Source organism: Oncorhynchus nerka, unplaced genomic scaffold (assembly GCF_034236695.1).
Source record: "Oncorhynchus nerka isolate Pitt River unplaced genomic scaffold, Oner_Uvic_2.0 unplaced_scaffold_909, whole genome shotgun sequence".
NCBI lineage: Eukaryota > Metazoa > Chordata > Actinopteri > Salmoniformes > Salmonidae > Oncorhynchus > Oncorhynchus nerka.
Window position 1 is genome coordinate 105959 of NW_027040391.1, and position 13739 is coordinate 119697.

Here is a 13739-nt window from a genome sequence, read left to right on the forward strand (position 1 = left end):
GGTCTGAATGTGTTTGAGATTATTTTTCAGTCATATCCAATATCAGGAGTATCATATTCCAGTCTTTGAATGATGATGTGTCTGCATGTATGTATTACAATTATACATTTACATTACATTTACATTTAAGTCATTTAGCAGACGCTCTTATCCAGAGCGACTTACAAATTGGTGCATTCACCTTATGACATCCAGTGGAACAGCCACTTTACAATAGTGCATCTAAATCTTTTAAGGGGGGTGAGAAGGATTACTTTATCCTATCCTAGGTATTCCTTAAAGAGGTGGGGTTTCAGGTGTCTCCGGAAGGTGGTGATTGACTCCGCTGTCCTGGCGTCGTGAGGGAGTTTGTTCCACCATTGGGGGGCCAGAGCAGCGAACAGTTTTGACTGGGCTGAGCGGGAACTGTACTTCCTCAGTGGTAGGGAGGCGAGCAGGCCAGAGGTGGATGAACGCAGTGCCCTTGTTTGGGTGTAGGGCCTGATCAGAGCCTGGAGGTACTGAGGTGCCGTTCCCCTCACAGCTCCGTAGGCAAGCACCATGGTCTTGTAGCGGATGCGAGCTTCAACTGGAAGCCAGTGGAGAGAGCGGAGGAGCGGGGTGACGTGAGAGAACTTGGGAAGATTGAACACCAGACGGGCTGCGGCGTTCTGGATGAGTTGTAGGGGTTTAATGGCACAGGCAGGGAGCCCAGCCAACAGCGAGTTGCAGTAATCCAGACGGGAGATGACAAGTGCCTGGATTAGGACCTGCGCCGCTTCCTGTGTGAGGCAGGGTCGTACTCTGCGGATGTTGTAGAGCATGAACCTACAGGAACGGGCCACCGCCTTGATGTTAGTTGAGAACGACAGGGTGTTGTCCAGGATCACGCCAAGGTTCTTAGCGCTCTGGGAGGAGGACACAGTGGAGTTGTCAACCGTGATGGCGAGATCATGGAACGGGCAGTCCTTCCCGGGAGGAAGAGCAGCTCCGTCTTGCCGAGGTTCAGCTTGAGGTGGTGATCCGTCATCCACACTGATATGTCTGCCAGACATGCAGAGATGCGATTCGCCACCTGGTCATCAGAAGGGGGAAAGGAGAAGATTAATTGTGTGTCGTCTGCATAGCAATGATAGGAGAGACCATGTGAGGTTATGACAGAGCCAAGTGACTTGGTGTATAGCGAGAATAGGAGAGGGCCTAGAACAGAGCCCTGGGGACACCAGTGGTGAGAGCACGTGGTGAGGAGACGGATTCTCGCCACGCCACCTGGTAGGAGCGACCTGTCAGGTAGGACGCAATCCAAGCGTGGGCCGCGCCGGAGATGCCCAACTCGGAGAGGGTGGAGAGGAGGATCTGATGGTTCACAGTATCGAAGGCAGCCGATAGGTCTAGAAGGATGAGAGCAGAGGAGAGAGAGTTAGCTTTAGCAGTGCGGAGCGCCTCCGTGATACAGAGAAGAGCAGTCTCAGTTGAATGACTAGTCTTGAAACCTGACTGATTTGGATCAAGAAGGTCATTCTGAGAGAGATAGCGGGAGAGCTGGCCAAGGACGGCACGTTCAAGAGTTTTGGAGAGAAAAGAAAGAAGGGATACTGGTCTGTAGTTGTTGACATCGGAGGGATCGAGTGTAGGTTTTTTCAGAAGGGGTGCAACTCTCGCTCTCTTGAAGACGGAAGGGACGTAGCCAGCGGTCAGGGATGAGTTGATGAGCGAGGTGCGGTAAGGGAGAAGGTCTCCGGAAATGGTCTGGAGAAGAGAGGAGGGGATAGGGTCAAGCGGGCAGGTTGTTGGGCGGCCGGCCGTCACAAGACGCGAGATTTCATCTGGAGAGAGAGGGGAGAAAGAGGTCAGAGCACAGGGTAGGGCAGTGTGAGCAGAACCAGCGGTGTCGTTTGACTTAGCAAACGAGGATCGGATGTCGTCGACCTTCTTTTCAAAATGGTTGACGAAGTCATCTGCAGAGAGGGAGGAGGGGGGGAGGGGGAGGAGGATTCAGGAGGGAGGAGAAGGTGGCAAAGAGCTTCCTAGGGTTAGAGGCAGATGCTTGGAATTTAGAGTGGTAGAAAGTGGCTTTAGCAGCAGAGACAGAAGAGGAAAATGTAGAGAGGAGGGAGTGAAAGGATGCCAGGTCCGCAGGGGCGGGCGAGTTTTCCTCCATTTCCGCTCGGCTGCCCGGAGCCCTGTTCTGTGAGCTCGCAATGAGTCGTCGAGCCACGGAGGGGGAGGGGAGGACCGAGCCGGCCTGGAGGATAGGGGACATAGAGAGTCAAAGGATGCAGAAAGGGAGGAGAGGAGGGTTGAGGAGGCAGAATCAGGAGATAGGTTGGAGAAGGTTTGAGCAGAGGGAAGAGATGATAGGATGGAAGAGGAGAGAGTAGCGGGGAGAGAGAGCGAAGGTTGGGACGGCGCGATACCATCCGAGTAGGGGCAGTGTGGGAAGTGTTGGATGAGAGCGAGAGGGAAAAGGATACAAGGTAGTGGTCGGAGACTTGGAGGGGAGTTGCAATGAGGTTAGTGGAAGAACAGCATCTAGTAAAGATGAGGTCGAGCGTATTGCCTGCCTTGTGAGTAGGGGGAAGGTGAGAGGGAGAGGTCAAAAGAGGAGAGGAGTGGAAAGAAGGAGGCAGAGAGGAATGAGTCAAAGGTAGACGTGGGGAGGTTAAAGTCGCCCAGAACTGTGAGAGGTGAGCCGTCCTCAGGAAAGGAGCTTATCAAGGCATCAAGCTCATTGATGAACTCTCCGAGGGAACCTGGAGGGCGATAAATGATAAGGATGTTAAGCTTGAAAGGGCTGGTAACTGTGACAGCATGGAATTCAAAGGAGGCGATAGACAGATGGGTAAGGGGAGAAAGAGAGAATGACCACTTGGGAGAGATGAGGATCCCGGTGCCACCACCCCGCTGACCAGAAGCTCTCGGGGTGTGCGAGAACACGTGGGCGGACGAAGAGAGAGCAGTAGGAGTAGCAGTGTTATCTGTGGTGATCCATGTTTCCGTCAGTGCCAAGAAGTCGAGGACTGGAGGGAGGCATAGGCTGAGATGAACTCCGCCTTGTTGGCCGCAGATCGGCAGTTCCAGAGGCTACCGGAGACCTGGAACTCCACGTGGGTCGTGCGCGCTGGGACCACCAGATTAGGGTGGCCGCGGCCACGCGGTGTGGAGCGTTTGTATGGTCTGTGCAGAGAGGAGAGAACAGGGATAGACAGACACATAGTTGACAGGCTACAGAAGAGGCTACGCTAATGCAAAGGAGATTGGAATGACAAGTGGACTACACGTCTCGAATGTTCAGAAAGTTGAGCTTACGTAGCAAGAATCTTATTGACTAAAATGATTAAAATGATACAGTACTGCTGAAGTAGGCTAGCTGGCAGTGGCTGCGTTGTTGACTTTGTAGGCTAGCTGGCAGTGGCTGCGTTGTTGATTCGGGGGCTAGCTGGCTAGCTAGCAGTGTTGATTACGTTACGTTGCGTTAAAAGAACGACAATAGCTGGCTAGGTAACCTAGAAAATCGCTTTAGACTACACAATTATCTTTGATACAGAGACGGCTATGTAGCTAGCTATGTAGCTAGCTACGATCAACAAATCAAACCGTTGTACTGTAATGAAATTAAATGAAAATGTGATACTACCTGTGGAGCGAGGCGGAATGCGACCGGGTTGTTGAGTTCTATTCGGTAGACGTTGGCTAGCTGTTGGCTAGCTAGCAGTGTCTCCTACGTTAAGGACGACAAATAGCTGGCTAGCTAACCTCGGTAAATTAAGATAATCACTCTAAAACTACACACTCTAAACTACACAATTATCTTGGATACGAAGACAGCAAAGACAACTATGTAGCTAGCTAACACTACACTAATCAAGTCGTTCAGTTGAGGGTAATAGTTTCTACAGTGCTGCTATTCAGTAGACGGTGGACGTTAGCTAGCTGGCTAGCTGCTGGGCAGATAGCAGTGTAGACTACGTTAGGACGACGAAATACGATAATTACGCAATTATCTTTGATACAAAGACGGCTATGTAGCTAGCTAAGAAGAAATTGCTAAGATTAGACAAATCAAACCGTTGTACTATAATGAAATGTAATGAAAAGTTATACTACCTGCAGACCGAAGTGCGGATGCGACTGCTCGCTCCAACCCGGAAGTAGAAAGGGGCATATACACTTCAACAGTGTTTACCAATCTTGGTCCTGGGACATCAATGGTTACACATTGTAGCTAATAGACTAGAAACAGGATTTAACTAGTTAAAGGCTGATTTGTAATTCATATATACAGAAATATAATGTTTTTAAACGGTACACTCCACTTCCTATGCATGGTGTAAATAGTCTAAAAGTGGTTCATCTCAACATCTAATGCCCTTCATCTGCATTGATCTGATAAACACAGGATAGCTGGAGTATTTCATCAAATTAGACTTCATTTCAACCAGTAGAGAATGCAAAATGCTTTATTGAAGGAAGTTCATTATTCAAGTGTTATAAATACATGCGAGGTTAATATTATAATATTTATAATGCAAGAAACAGACTTCATTATAGTCAAAATACACCACACTGAATATTATGTTACTATTATCACCGTTCTCACTTCTAGGGACTGGAACTACACAAGTACCTGTCCTATCCAGAATAGCCTCCTCTCTTACTGACAGTTGGGGCTGCTATCCTTTCACCCTCCTCCATGGCTGTTAGCTAGCTACCTACAAATGCATTTGGAGTTTTGTTTTTTACAGTGATAAATACATCAAGATAGCTAGCTAATATGAAGTTAGGTAGCTGGTGATATTTAATTCACTTAGCTATCTATACAGTATGTGAAGTTGGCTAGATAGCAAGCTCGTCAACTAGCTAGCTCATTTAGCAGCTCATTTGAGTTAGTCTGCACTGTAGCTAGTTAGCTAATAATACATTGTTTTTTCAAAACATTTTCAAAATGTATTGACTTACTTGAATAGATTCTCCCAGTGTAACGGCATTCAGAGGAAGAAGGTGAGGACCAAGGTGCAGCGTGGTATGTCTTCATATTATTTATTAGAAACTGAACACTAAATACAAAATAACAAAGGAATAACCGAAACAGTTCTGACAGGTGAAACAAACCCTCCACAGAAAGCAACTACCCACAACCTAAGGTGGCAAAACAGGCTGCCTAAGTATGATTCCCAAACAAATATATAAACATACAAAGCAATCTACGGTCAGGGCGTGACACCCAGCCATGTGGACAACTGGAAACAGGGCAGCAAAGTTTGTCAACAGCATTTTAGAGGGGGGATACTGTCCATTTCTTGTTTCTAAACGATGAGAGAAGTGCTACACCTGGTGGAGAGAGATTGTAAAACAAAAATAGTTGCTTTATGCTTGCTGTACGTTATGATGTAACGGAGGGTCCGCTTTTTCAACTTTTCTCCAATACTATAGAGCCATTACCATGTCGATCAACACTTGAATAGAAATGTAGTTCACACCCCAAAAAAGCCTTTGGATCTTTTGATTGAAGAATGGCAAGTCAAAACATATGTCATTGCCCGGAGAGGAGATGAGAGGATAGGAAAGGAGAAGAGATGGCTGGAGAGGAGAAGATAGGACCAGATGAGAGGAGAAGAGAGGGCTGGAGAGGAGAAGATAGGACCAGAGGAGAGGAGAAGAGAGGGCTGGAGAGGAGAAGATAGGACCAGAGGAGAGGAGAAGAGAGGGCTGGAGAGGAGAAGATAGGAGGAGGAGAGAGGGCTGGAGAGGAGAAGATAGGACCAGAGGAGAGGAGAAGAGAGGGCTGGAGAGGGGAAGATAGGACCAGAGGAGAGGAGAAGATAGAACGAGAGGAGAAGAGAGGGCTGGAGAGGAGAAGATAGGACCAGACGAAAGGAGAAGAGAGGGCTGGAGAGGAGAAGATAGGACCAGACGAGAGGAGAAGAGAGGGCTGGAGAGGAGAAGATAGGACCAGAGGAGAGGAGAAGAGAGGGCTGGAGAGGGAAGATAGGACCAGAGGAGAGGAGAAGATAGAACAGAGGAGAGAAGAGGGGCTGGAGAGGAGAAGATAGGACCAGACGAAAGGAGAAGAGAGGGCTGGAGAGGAGAAGATAGGACCAGACGAGAGGAGAAGAGAGGGCTGGAGAGGAGAAGATAGGACCAGAGGAGAGAGGAAGAGAGGGCTGGAGAGGGGAAGATAGGACCAGAGGAGAGGAGAAGATAGAACGAGAGGAGAAGAGAGGGCTGGAGAGGAGAAGATAGGACCAGACGAAAGGAGAAGAGAGGGCTGGAGAGGAGAAGATAGGACCAGACGAGAGGAGAAGAGAGGGCTGGAGAGGAGAAGATAGGACCAGGCTGGAGAAGAGAGGGCTGGAGAGGAGAAGATAGGACCAGACGAGAGGAGAAGAGAGGGCTGGAGAGGAGAAGATAGGACCAGAGGAGAGGAGAAGAGAGGGCTGGAGAGGGGAAGATAGGACCAGAGGAGAGGAGAAGATAGAGAGAGGAGAAGAGAGGGCTGGAGAGGAGAAAATGGGACCAGAGGAGAGGTGAAGAGAAGAGAGGGCTGGAGAGGAGAAGATAGGACCAGAGGAGAGGAGAAGAGAGGGCTGGAGAGGAGAAGATAGGACCAGACCAGAGGAGAAGAGAGGGCCGGAGAGGAGAAGATAGGACCAGAGGAGAAGAGAGGGCTGGAGAGGAGAAGATAGGACCAGAGGAGAGGAGAAGAGAGGGCTGGAGAGGAGAAGATATGAGGAGGAGAGAGGGCTGGAGAGGAGAAGATAGGACCAGAGGAGAGGAGAGGGCCGGAGAGGAGAAGATAGGAGGAGAGAGGGCTGGAGAGGAGAAGATAGGACCAGAGGAGAGGAGAAGAGAGGGCTGGAGAGGAGAAGATAGGACCAGAGAAGAGGAGAAGAGAGGGCTGGAGAGGAGAAAATAGGACCAGAGGAGAGGAGAAGAGAGGGCTGGAGAGGAGAAGATAGGACCAGAGGAGAGGAGAAGAGAGGGCTGGAGAGGAGAAGATAGGACCAGAGAAGAGGAGAAGAGAGGGCTGGAGAGGAGAAGATAGGACCAGAGAAGAAGAGAGGGCTGGAGAGGAGAAGATAGGACCAGACCAGAGGAGAAGAGAGGGCTGGAGAGGAGAAGATAGGACCAGACCAGAGGAGAAGAGAGGGCTGGAGAGGAGAAGATAGGAGGAGAGAGGGCTGGAGAGGAGAAGATCGATCAGTGCCCTTTGTCAATATACATCTGAAGCAGACAATAGCTAAACTCACACATCGTTTCCCTATTGTTGAGTTAGATGTATGTTCTACATTTGAAATAGATCATGTATATGAGGCTAACCATCAACCAGATTGTTTTACATGATTTATCTGACATTCAATAGTTTAGTCCAAATGTTTTGGTGTGGTTTGAGGCCTATACATTCCTATCGGTAGTGTTCCCCCGTTGTATCCAGCTTTCCTTATTTCTATTGTGGATTGTGTTTCTGTACGCCAATGGAAAGTCTACAAAACTATGAGAAAACCAGCCTATGAATTGAATACATGGAATTGGATCCTATTTTATGAAATGGAAGATGTTATGGGTGTAAGATGGCACAGTGATGCCATCTGTTGGTAAATGTTCATTACTGCAACTCTTGTGTTTTACCGGGGTGCTTGAGATACCCGGATGTGTTGTGATGTACTGAACAAGACTGGTCACTCGCATCAATGCCTATGTCTCGTCATTTAACGTTCAAACAGTTGCTCAATGTGAAAATACAATTATAGACCAACGAAGCAACTCTGCTTCCTCTGTCTGATTTCTCTTTACAATGAAAGGGGGTGCACCGTTCCTGGAGGTACTGCAATACCAGGTCGATGCGTGGAGTGGACGGAGCAAGCCCCTATTCCATCTCCCTATTCCAAAAATCAATTTAATATATGGTCCCCAGATAGGGGACGTATCAGATATTAAACTGATAAGAACAGATACTACACTTGATCTTAGCCAAAAGGCCGAGAAGCGATACCTACAATGGTTTCGGGACGAAGTGGCCGTTCTCCGACACGTCAAACTCAGTTATGATTACACCAAAATGAGCACTGTATGCTTTTTGTTTTCCATAAAAAATATAATGCTTTAAATAAATGGTGGCATGGATGTGGAGTTGATCAACGCCAGGAATAACCACGTTTTACTGTTACAAAGTAACACATTTGTAGGTCCTAAGATCACGTGGTCATCCGCCCTCCAATCAGAAATGAGAGAACACGTTAACCTGATCAACAGCTAAATTGGAATAATAATATATAACGTGTGGGGAGGGGGGGATGGGGGGGCAATTTGGAGATAATAATATTGACGTAACATTTGATCTTGTATCAAGTATATCTGGTAGCATTGCTGCCACAAACGAACTGAAGCAATTGTCCACTTGGTGGCGCCAGAGTTCCACCGACCGTCGCTTTTCCCTGGTTGTCCTGTGTGGTACAGAAACTGCATTTCAATGTTGAACGACTTGACTTCAAGACATCGTCAACGAAAATAACGTCAACAATAAAAATAGCCTGTCTTTTTTTGTATCTGTCTGTAGAGCCTTGTATGATAAGTCCATTGTGAGAAGGCCTTCATAAAGTGTCCCTCCTAAATTACTAGAGGCCAAACTTCAAAGATGTCTATGGCACTGGACTGCAGTAAGAGAGCTAAGGAGCGGATGGTCCTGGCTGCCTAAATGTTTCCTCCACATAATAAACTAAGAAACATGGCACTTTGGAGGCTTACTTTTATAATTAGACTTACTCAGTCACTATAACTAACTTCATAAAATGCCATTAGGCCGAATGAAGATACTGTATATGTAAGTTACTTGATTGGTGTCTTGTGAATCCACCTGTATGCGCATTAAGGTTGATTATTTCCCCGGTATTATACGATAATAAATCACTTTTCTCCCGGGTAACCTGGTAGTTTCCACCAAAACTTGGAAGTGTCATTCAAAAGCATTATAACGCATATAAATGTCTGGATTTGATGAGAGCTTTGATTCAGCATGAACATTCTAATCTGATGCTACCTGAGCCTGATGAGACCAATATTAACTCCATTTAATGAGCCCTACATTAACCCCATTTAACGAGCCCTACATTAACCCCATTTAATGAGCCCTACATTAACCCCATTTAATGAGCCCTACATTAACCCCATTTAATGAGCCCTACATTAACCCCATTTAATGAGCCCTACATTAACCCCATTTAATGAGCCCTACATTAACCCCATTTAATGAGCCCTACATTAACCCCATTTAATGAGCCCTACATTAACCCCATTTAATGAGCCCTACATTAACCCCATTTAATGAGCCCTACATTAACCCCATTTAATGAGCCCTACATTAACCCCATTTAATGAGCCCTACATTAACCACATTTAATGAGCCCTACATTAACCCCATTTAATGAGCCCTACATTAACCACATTTAATGAGCCCTACATTAACCCCATTTAATGAGCCCTACATTAACCCCATTTAATGAGCCCTACATTAACCCCATTTAATGAGCCCTACATTAACCCCATTTAATGAGCCCTACATTAACCACATTTAATGAGCCCTACATTAACCCCATTTAATGAGCCCTACATTAACCCCATTTAATGAGCCCCACATTAACCCCATTTAATGAGCCGAAGCACAAATGATTGTACTGTTATCCATTAGGTCCACCAGGACCTCACATGACTGTGAAACATTGTTGTGTTGTAACTTTAATTTATGACGTTCACCACACTAATCGGTGATATATTTTTGCAATGGGAAGTAATAGCTGGTTTGTTCATTTAATTTTGTTAATCAAATAGTTGTGCTATTGTATTGTTCTGACTTCATGGGGCCGACTGGAGTGAATGTCATTGTTCACAATGTCATCAAAAAGCTCCTCCTTCACTAGAACGGCCCGACTACAGACTATATAATGTCGGGCGCATTAAGTGATGCTATGTTTTCTGTTATTTTTATGATTTTATAGTTTGACACAACGTATTGGAAGATTTTTGGTCCCTCTGGAAGCCGAGGTCCTATAGTCACGGTTCACCACTGGATCTAAGTGAAGGCTTCCATTAAACCTGTCCAGGTCCAGTCTGTCCAGTTTCTGCTAGTGCACGTACCACATGGCCACATTATTCAGCCTTGTTTGACTCATGGATGATCTAAGCCATGTCTTAAGCCTCCCGGGCACTAAAACTCCTCTCAGCCTCGACAGAGGAGGCAGGGACGACCAGCAGACCCTTCCTAAAGCTTCCACCTGACTGAAGAGACCTTTCACCTCTGGCACCATTTCCCCAATAATGCCAGCAACATCTGAGCTCGTTTGATATGTAGAATTAGTCCCAAACATGGCCAGCTGCACCTGCAGAAGACTTGAATTCAATTCTGGATGGATATGGGCTGAGTATTCACTGTGTCCAAGGTGTTGTAGAACTGGGCTCTGTACAAAGACTGGGCATCAGGATGAATATGGGCTGAGTATTCACTGTGTCCAAGGTGTTGTAGAACTGGGCTCTGTACAAAGACTGGGCATCAGGATGGATGTGGGCTGAGTATTCACTGTGTCCAAGGTGTTGTAGAACTGGGCATCAGGATGGATATGGGCTGAGTATTCACTGTGTCCACGGTGTTGTAGAACTGAGCATCAGGATGGATATGGGCTGAGTATTCACCGTGTCCACGGTGTTGTAGAACTGGGCATCAGGATGGATGTGGGCTGAGTATTCACTGTGTCCAAGGTGTTGTAGAACTGGGCTCTGTACAAAGACTGGGCATCAGGATGGATGTGGGCTGAGTATTCACTGGGCTGCAGCCTGACCGGTGTAACGCTTTGAAAGTTTGCGGATGTGAGGCATCTGAATAGGTTGTTGGTCCAACTTTGTTGCCATAGCAGCTGCTTTTGCGAACAAGACATCAAAGTGCTCCCCCGTTCGCTTGTCCTGCATGTGTCACCTTCTGACCTGAGATCTTTTGTTTTGTCTTTGTTTTAGTATGGTCAGGGCGTGAGTTGGGTGGGTTGTCTTTGTTTTAGTATGGTCAGGGCGTGAGTAGGGTGGGTTGTCTTTGTTTTAGTATGGTCAGGGCGTGAGTTGGGTGGGTTGTCTTTGTTTTAGTATGGTCAGGGCGTGAGTTGGGTGGGTTGTCTTTGTTTTAGTATGGTCAGGGCGTGAGTTGGGTGGGTTGTCTTTGTTTTAGTATGGTCAGGGCGTGAGTTGGGTGGGTTGTCTTTGTTTTAGTATGGTCAGGGCGTGAGTTGGGTGGGTTGTCTTTGTTTTAGTATGGTCAGGGCGTGAGTTGGGTGGGTTGTCTTTGTTTTAGTATGGTCAGGCGTGAGTTGGGTGGGTTGTCTTTGTTTTAGTATGGTCAGGGCGTGAGTTGGGTGGGTTGTCTTTGTTTTAGTATGGTCAGGGCGTGAGTTGGGTGGGTTGTCTTTGTTTTAGTATGGTCAGGGCGTGAGTTGGGTGGGTTGTCTATGTTATGTCTTTGTTTTAGTATGGTCAGGGCGTGAGTTAGGTGGGTTGTCTTTGTTTTAGTATGGTCAGGGCGTGAGTTGGGTGGGTTGTCTTTGTTTTAGTATGGTCAGGGCGTGAGTTGGGTGGGTTGTCTTTGTTTTAGTATGGTCAGGGCGTGAGTTGGGTGGGTTGTCTTTGTTTTAGTATGGTCAGGGCGTGAGTTGGGTGGGTTGTCTTTGTTTTAGTATGGTCAGGGCGTGAGTTGGGTGGGTTGTCTTTGTTTTAGTATGGTCAGGGCGTGAGTTGGGTGGGTTGTCTTTGTTTTAGTATGGTCAGGGCGTGAGTTGGGTGGGTTGTCTTTGTTTTAGTATGGTCAGGGCGTGAGTTGGGTGGGTTGTCTATGTTATGTCTTTGTTTTAGTATGGTCAGGGCGTGAGTTAGGTGGGTTGTCTTTGTTTTAGTATGGTCAGGGCGTGAGTTGGGTGGGTTGTCTTTGTTTTAGTATGGTCAGGGCGTGAGTTGGGTGGGTTGTCTTTGTTTTAGTATGGTCAGGGCGTGAGTTGGGTGGGTTGTCTGTTCCTTTTTCTAGGTTTTGGGATTTCTGTGTTTATTATACATTTACACATTATTGAACAATTCGATGTAATTTATTTTCTTAACAATTATAGTTTTAAGCAGTGTATTGGTAGTAAACCAACACATTCTGAACAATTATAGTTTTAAGCAGTGTATTGGTAGTAAACCAACACATTCTGAACAATTATAGTTTTAAGCAGTGTATTGGTAGTAAACCAACACATTCTGAACAATTATAGTTTTAAGCAGTGTATTGGTAGTAAACCAACACATTCTGAACAATTATAGTTTTAAGCAGTGTATTGGTAGTAAACCAACACATTCTGAACAATTATAGTTTTAAGCAGTGAATTGGTAGTAAACATGCTACCTAACTGATCAACAATTATAGATACAAGCTAATAACAAGGTATACATGCTATCTTATTGAACAAGCAGCTTAACTCAGATAATGTGTGTGCTAGGCATCTCTCTCCAGGTTGTTGTGCTGCTTGGCAGGCTAGCTGCTCCATGGTTTCCTCCAGATATTGCCACTGTTCTCGCTCACACTGCCACCATCAGCTGTGTCTCTCCACCAGCTCCAGGAAGTCCACTCCTTGCGTACGTACTGTACATATGATAAATCATAGATTGGCAAGGAAATCCTTTTCATCTTCACTGTCCAACTGCATTGTGACGGAGCTGGAACCAGCAGGAGGATGGAGAGGCCTTGAAGCTGTACGCAGAAACTACTCAAATACAGGTGAGCCAAGCTTGTAGCATCATACCCAAGAAGACTCAAGGCTGTAATCGCTGCCAAAGGTGCTTCAACAAAGTACTGAGTAGAGGGTCTGAATACTTATCAAACTTTGTCACATGCACCAAATACAACTGTAAACCTTACTGTGAAATGCTGACTGACAAGCCCTTAACCAACAGTGTAGACCTTACTGTGAAATGCTGACTGACAAGCCCTTAACCAACAGTGTAGACCTTACTGTGAAATGCTGACTGACAAGCCCTTAACCAACAGTGTAGACCTTACTGTGAAATGCTGACAAGCCCTTAACCAACAGTGTAGACCTTATTGTGAAATACTGACTGACCAGCCCTTAACCAACAGTGTAGACCTTACTGTGAAATGCTGACTGACAAGCCCTTAACAGTGCAGTTCAATGAAGGTAATAAAATATTTACCAAATAAACTGAAGTATAAAATGTAATAAAAGTAACACTAACGAGTCTATATACAGGGGGTACAGGTACCAAGTAAGTGTGGAGTCTATATACAAGGGGTACCGGTACCGAGTCAATGTGGAGTCTATATACAGGGGGTACCGGTACCGAGTCAGTGTGGAGTCTATATACAGGGGGTACCGGTACAGAGTCAATGTGGAGGCTATATACAGGGGGTACAGAGTCAATGTGGAGGCTATATACAGGGGGTACCGGTACCGAGTCAGTGTGGAGGCTATATACAGGGGGTACAGAGTCAGTGTGGAGGCTATATACAGGGGGTACCGGTACCGAGTCAGTGTGGAGTCTATATACAGGGGGTACCGGTACAGAGTCAGTGTGGAGTCTATATACAGGGGGTACCGGTACAGAGTCCGTGTGGAGTCTATATACAGGGGTTCAGAGTCAATGTGGAGGCTATATACAGGGGTACCGAGTCAGTGTGGAGTCTATATACAGGGGGTACCGGTACAGAGTCCGTGTGGAGTTTATATACAGGGGGTACC

The 13739-nt window shown here is 46.5% G+C and overlaps 1 non-coding gene across 1 annotated transcript; it reads right to left on the reverse strand.

Moving 5' to 3' along the window:
* Positions 1-7779: 7779 nt before the first annotated feature.
* Positions 7780-7970, reverse strand: LOC135570732 (U2 spliceosomal RNA). Its single transcript, XR_010463584.1, has one exon. It is a non-coding gene; the product is annotated as a U2 spliceosomal RNA (small nuclear RNA).
* Positions 7971-13739: the final 5769 nt, after the last annotated feature.